Here is a 7,457-nt window from a genome sequence, read left to right as displayed (position 1 = left end):
TCGGGGCCTTTTGTGGTTCCATATGAATTTTAGGATTGCTTGTTCTAGTTTCGAGAAGAATGCTGGTGCAATTTTGATTGGGATTGCATTGAATGTGTAGATAGCTTTGGGTAGTATTGACATCTTGACAATATTTATTCTTCCAATCCATGAGCAGGGAATGTCTTTCCATTTCTTTATATCTTCTTCAATTACCTGCATAAGCTTTCTATAGTTTTCAGCATACAGATCTTTTACATCTTTGGTTAGATTTATTCCTAGGTATTTTATGCTTCTTGGTGCAATTGTGAATGGGATCAGTTTCTTCATTTGTCTTTCTGTTGCTTCATTGTTAGTGTATAAGAATGCAACTGATTTCTGCACATTGATTTTGTATCCTGCAACTTTGCTGAATTCATGTATCAGTTCTAGCAGACTTTTGGTGGAGTCTATTGGATTTTCCATGTATAATATGTCATCTGCAAAAAGCGAAAGCTTGACTTCATCTTTGCCAATTTTGATGCCTTTGATTTCCTTTTGTTGTCTGATTGCTGATGCTAGAACTTCCAGCACTATATTGAACAGCAGCGGTGACAGTGGGCATCCCTGTCGTGTTCCTGATCTCAGGGAAAAAGCTCTCAGTTTTTCCACGTTGAGGATGATGTTAGCTGTGGGCTTTTCATAAATGGCCTTTATGATCTTTAAGTATGTTCCTTCTATCCCGACTTTCTCAAGGGTTTTTATTAAGAAAGGGTGCTGGATTTTGTCAAAGGCCTTTTCTGCATCGATTGACAGGATCATATGGTTCTTCTCTTTTTTTTTGTTAATGTGATGTATCACGTTGATCGATTTGCGAATGTTGAACCAGCCCTGCATCCCAGGAATGAATCCCACTTGATCATGGTGAATAATTCTTTTTATATGCTGTTGAATTCGATTTGCTAGTATCTTATTAAGAATTTTTGCATCCATATTCATCAGGGATATTGGCCTGTAGTTCTCTTTTTTTACTGGGTCTCTGTCTGGTTTAGGAATCAAAGTAATACTGGCTTCATAGAATGAGTCTGGAAGTTTTCCTTCCCTTTCTATTTCTTGGAATAGCTTGAGAAGGATAGGTATTATCTCTGCTTTAAATGTCTGGTAGAACTCCCCTGGGAAGCCATCTGGTCCTGGACTCTTATTTGTTGGGAGATTTTTGATAACCGATTCAATTTCTTCGCTGGTTATGGGTCTGTTCAAGCTTTCTATTTCCTCCTGATTGAGTTTTGGAAGAGTGTGGGTGTTTAGAAATTTGTCCATTTCTTCCAGGTTGTCCAATTTGCTGGCATATAATTTTTCATAGTATTCCCTGATAATTGTTTGTATCTCTGAGGGATTGGTTGTAATCATTCCATTTTCATTCATGATTTTATCTATTTGGGTCATCTCCCTTTTCTTTTTGAGAAGCCTGGCTAGAGGTTTGTCAATTTTGTTTATTTTTTCAAAAAACCAACTCTTGGTTTCGTTGATCTGCTCTACAGTTTTTTTAGATTCTATATTGTTTATTTCTGCTCTGATCTTTATTATTTCTCTTCTTCTGCTGGGTTTGGGCTGCCTTTGCTGTTCTGCTTCTATTTCCTTTAGGTGTGCTGTTAGGTTTTGTATTTGGGACTTTTCTTGTTTCTTGAGATAGGCCTGGATTGCAATGTATTTTCCTCTCAGGACTGCCTTCGCTGCATCCCAAAGCGTTTGGATTGTTGTATTTTCATTTTCGTTTGTTTCCATATATATTTTAATTTCTTCTCTAATTGCCTGGTTGACCCACTCATTCGTTAGTAGGGTGTTCTTTAACCTCCATGCTTTTGGAGGTTTTCCAGACTTTTTCCTGTGGTTGATTTCAAGCTTCATAGCATTGTGGTCTGAAAGTATGCATGGTATAATTTCAATTCTTGTAAACTTATGAAGGGCTGTTTTGTGACCCAGTATATGATCTATCTTGGAGAATGTTCCATGTGCACTCGAGAAGAAAGTATATTCTGTTGCTTTGGGATGCAGAGTTCTAAATATATCTGTCAAGTCCATCTGATCCAATGTATCATTCAGGGCCCTTGTTTCTTTATTGACTGTGTGTCTAGATGATCTATCCATTTCTGTAAGTGGGGTGTTAAAGTCCCCTGCAATGACCACATTCTTATCAATAAGGTTGCTTATGTTTATGAGTAATTGTTTTATATATCTGGGGGCTCGGGTATTTGGCGCATAGACATTTATAATAGTTAGCTCTTCCTGGTGGATAGACCCTGTGATTATTATATAATGCCCTTCTTCATCTCTTGTTACAGCCTTTAATTTAAAGTCTAGTTTGTCTGATATAAGTATGGCTACTCCAGCTTTCTTTTGGCTTCCAGGAGCATGATAAATAGTTCTCCATCCCCTCACTCTCAATCTAAAGGTGTCCTCAGATCTAAAATGAGTCTCTTGTAGACAGCAAATAGATGGGTCTTGTTTTTTTATCCATTCTGATACCCTATGTCTTTTAGTTGGCGCATTTAATCCATTTACATTCAGTGTTATTATAGAAAGATATGGGTTTAGAGTCATTGTGATGTCTGTATGTTTTATGTTTGTAGTGATGTCTCTGGTACTTTGTCTCACAGGATCCCCCTTAGGATCTCTTGTAGGGCTGGTTTCGTGGTGATAAATTCCTTCAGTTTTTGTTTGTTTGGGAAGACCTTTATCTCTCCTTCTATTCTAAATGACAGACTTGCTGGATAAAGGATTCTCGGCTGCATATTTTTTCTGTTTAGCACACTGTAGATATCGTGCCAAGCCTTTCTGGCCTGCCAAGTTTCAAAGGAGAGATCAGTCACGAGTCTTATAGGTCTCCCTTTATATGTGAGGGCACGTTTATCCCTTGCTGCTTTCAGAATTTTCTCTTTATCCTTGTATTTTGCCAGTTTCACTATGATATGTCGTGCAGAAGATCGATTCAAGTTACGTCTGAAGGGAGTTCTCTGTGCCTCTTGGATTTCAATGCCTTTTTCCTTCCCCAGTTCAGGGAAGTTCTCAGCTATAATTTGTTCAAGTACCCCTTCAGCACCTTTCCCTCTCTCTTCCTCCTCTGGGATACCAATTATGCGTATATTATTTTTTTTTTTAGTGTATCACTTAGTTCTCTAATTTTCCCCTCATACTCCTGGATTTTTTTATCTCTCTTTCTTTCAGCTTCCTCTTTCTCCATAACTTTATCTTCTAGTTCACCTATTCTCTCCTCTGCCTCTTCAAGCCGAGCCATTGTGGTTTCCATTTTGTTTTGCATTTCGTTTAAAGCGTTTTTCAACTCCTCGTGACTGTTCCTTAGTCCCTCGATCTTTATGGCAAGAGATTCTCTGCTGTCCTGTATACTGTTTTCAAGCCCAGCGATTAATTTTATGACTATTATTCTAAATTCACTTTCTGTTATATTATTTAAATCCTTTTTGATCAGTTCATTAGCTGTTGTTATTTCCTGGAGATTCTTCTGAGGGGAATTCTTCCGTTTGGTCATTTTGGAGAGTCCCTGGCGTGGTGAGGACCTGCAGTGCACTTCCCCTGTGCTGTGGTGTATAACTGGAGTTAGTGGGCGGGGCCGCAGTCCGACCCGATGTCTGCCCCCAGCCCACTGCTGGGGCCAGAGTCAGACTGGCGTGTGCCTTCTCTTCCCCTCTCCTAGGGGCGGGATTCACTGTGGGGTGGCGTGTCCTGTCTGGGCTACTTGCACACTGCCAGGCTTGTGTTGCTGGGGATCTGGCGTATTAGCTGGGGTGGGTAGGCAAGGTGCACGGGGGCAGGAGGGGCAGGCTTAGCTCGCTTCTCCTTAGGTGATCGACTTCAGGAGGAGCCCTGTGGCAGCGGGAGGGAGTCAGATCCGCTGCCGGAGGTTTAGCTCCGCAGAAGCACAGAGTTGGGTGTTTGCGCGGAGCGAGCAAGTTCCCTGGCAGGAACTGGTTCCCTTTGGGATTTTGGCTGGGGGATGGGCGGGGGAGATGGCGCTGGCGAGCGCCTTTGTTCCCCGCCAAGCTGAGCTCTGCCGTCCGGGGGCTCAGCAGCTCTCCCTCCCTTTGTCCTCCAGCCTTCCCGCTTTCCGAGCAGAGCTGTTAACTTATGACCTCCCAGACGCTAAGTCGCGCTTGCTGTCGGAACACAGTCTGTCCGGCCCCTCCGCTTTTGCCAGCCAGACTCGGGGGCTCTGCTTGGCCGGCGAGCCGCCCCTCCGCCCCGGCTCCCTCCCGCCAGTCCGTGGAGCGCGCACCGCCTCGCCGCCCTTCCTACCCTCTTCCGTGGGCCTCTAGTCTGCGCTTGACTCCGGAGACTCCCTTCTGCTAATCCTCTGGCGGTTTTCTGGGTTCTTTAGGCAGGTGTAGGTGGAATCTAAGTGATCGGCCGGACGCGCTGTGAGCCCCGCGTCCTCCTACGCCGCCATCTTCCCAATGTTTTCATCTTTAAATGGGTAATAATAATGGGGATTACATGACAATCCATGCAAAAATCTGTGTGCAATGCATGTTAGCCTATTAATATTAATAAACATCAATGCATTAGCTATTATTTTTATTACTGCTACCACCACTCATTCACTAGAAGAGATAGACCAGCTCACTGCCTAAAGGGGAAATAAGAGGTGTGCTAAAAAGATAATTCCTGCTATGATCACTGAAAACCTCCTTATCTCTCTCTAAAAATAAAGCCCTCACCTCTTATGTGACTTTAATTCCATTTTTATAGTAACTCATTCTCTTGAGCAAAGCATTGCCCTCTTGCTGTGGTCCTCTCTTAAAGTGGAAATATTCACTGGGGACAGCATATTACGTCCCTAAAATCTCACTATGGAACAATATCTAGAATTTCTGTTCTGTATGACAGGAGGGAGAGAGAGAGGGAGAGAAAGAGGGAAAGAGAGAGAGAATGGGTTAGAATAATAAAGGGAAAAAGTGCTTGGTTCTAAAAGGGCAAAGGGAATGTGGAGGTGAGTAGGAAGACTAAGAGGAAAACAGGAACCATGAAGGACAATTACCCCCTATTTCAGAGTTCTGTCCAGCAGAGTGTGCTCTACTCACCACTTGTGAAAATTTAGATACAGGATCATTTGTGGTTCTGACAAGGAGATCCTGGGAGCTTTAGGATTTTTATATCCAAAATTGAATGTTCATCTATAACATCACCATATTTTCAAAAAAAATTCTGCAAACTATGTTTTGGTGGTATCTCCAGTCTTCTATTTCTCGTTTATGTTTAACAGAGACACAATGGGGCTTGTTGGATATAGTTCTAATAGTAAAACAGGCTATAAAAGATAAAAAAGATGGAGACTAAAACATCATCCGGGGAACTCTGAAAAAGATCATATGATTATAGGATCCTGCAGAATTAAGAGAACTCTTGAGAATGATTAGTTCTAGTCATAGGAATTATAGAAATATGGATACTGGCTAAGAAAGAAGCTATGTAGAATATCTAGGAAGATGAGATCAGAATGGAAATTCTTTATATGAGAAATTGTATTAAAATAAAATTTAAATTGATTAAAATCAAAGTCAGTACATTATGAAGCTACATACAACCATTAACAATTTAAAAGCTAGCTCTTGGTGTAGAGGATAGTCATTGATCTCCCTTTCTTTAGCATCTCCTTCACACTCAAGAAAGCATATGTTTTTCCATTTGTTAAACTCTTCATGGCTCCCTCTTATACAGCTCTCGGTCCATTTCCTCCAGGAGACTTTTCTTCATACCACGGTACATGGGTATTCCTCTCACTTTTGATTCTCCTAAGCCCTTCCTGTTGGGGCCATTTCATGGATACTGACTTTTTATATCTATACCTGTCATTCTTGTGTATGACTTATCTCCTCATCAGTATTATAAAGTATTTGAGAGGAAGAATTACAAATATCTGTGTATCCCATACACTGTCTTTTTCTGTGATGTGGACAAAATAAATACTCAAGTAATATTTGTGGTTGAGTAATTTAGTTCTTGTAGGGAAGAAAATTTATAATTATGAACCCAATTTAAAAGGAATTTGTCTATTTGGAATTGGTGATTTGAAAGTAAGGAGTGTCACCATATTGACCAAACAATTGCTAGTGATTAATCAAAGTTCAAGTATATCAATGAAAAAAATTTCATTTTAAGGCAAAGTCAGTAAGGTAATATTAGAATCCATTGGTTTATGCATCATTATTATGCTTGCACTGTTTACTCTATTTTCTTTCAACTAAAAAATTCTATTGATGTCAATGGATTGGGATTTCCAAAATACAAAAAAATTATAGACATGATTATTTATTTTTAAGGGACATTTTAATAAAAATTTATTTGTAAAAATTCTCAGAATCCTAAGCAAATGCTTTTAGACTTAAGATGTAGTTTATGACTTTCTCTTAAAACCTGACTTTATTCCACACAATCCAGGGGTGTTTTCTGATTATTTATTGTTGGTTAGTGTCTAATATTCCCCTAGATGTCCTAGAATTGGAGAGTTGATTTTAAACAAGTGTCATAAGTACCAGGCAAGTTATTGCAGCCAAGGAAAGGTGCACCAAATTAGGGTAATTGAATTGTGTGTGTAGTCTGGACCATTCTGCACAGATGGTGCCTGCCTGGGCCCTGATATGGCTCTGTTTGCTCCATTTTGAAGTGAGACTTAGGGGAGCCTAAGACTATCTGAGGTCTTAAGTGAAGAAACTTTACCTAAGGGGGTGGGCTTAACATTCTGACGTGGAATAGAGGGGAGAACGTGAGGCCCACCTACTCCCCAGCAGCACAGCTGGGCAAACACATTTGGCTTTATACATGTAATTGCCCCCATGGAGTGTGGCAACATGGACACTTTCCCCCCTGACCTCACCATTTTGCCTTTTCCTAAAGGACTTATGAAATGTAGGATTCTCAGGTAGCAACAACTCCAAGAGTAAACATTGAGTGGAGGAGAAATACAGCATACATGAATTTATAGTGGTAAAGCTTTTCTCCTTTTCTATTTTGATGGAAATTTTGTATTGGACTTCTAGAACAAATTACCTGCTGGTTTATATTTTAAAATTTATAAAACTTCATATCCCTTTGAAGCATTATTTTCCTGTGGTGATGACATCTCAATTGACTCCAACTCTAAATTCATTGTGACTTTCAATTAATTACAGTACTTCTCCTTACACCCATTTGTATTCAGTGTTCTTCCACTATGACAGCATCTATCGCAGTTTTTCAAAGCATCCAAATCAGAGTAGTGGAAGGAGTTCTATCTCCTATAGTTGCTCAGTGAGCCTCTAGCACTTACTCACCATGCCCCCAGCTGTACTGAGATATAATTGACATTTAATGTGTAAGTTTTAAGTGTGAAACATGATGATTTGATACATGAATATATTGCAAAATGTTAACCACAATAGAATTAGTTGTTGTGGGATTTTTCCCATATCCAGGATATGGAAACAACCTAAATACCCATTGATGAA

The sequence above is a fragment of the Panthera tigris genome, chromosome B3 (assembly GCF_018350195.1).
Source record: "Panthera tigris isolate Pti1 chromosome B3, P.tigris_Pti1_mat1.1, whole genome shotgun sequence".
NCBI classification, from domain to species: Eukaryota; Metazoa; Chordata; class Mammalia; order Carnivora; family Felidae; genus Panthera; species Panthera tigris.
The sequence above is the reverse complement of the archived record's forward strand: the minus strand, read 5'-3'. Positions refer to the sequence as shown.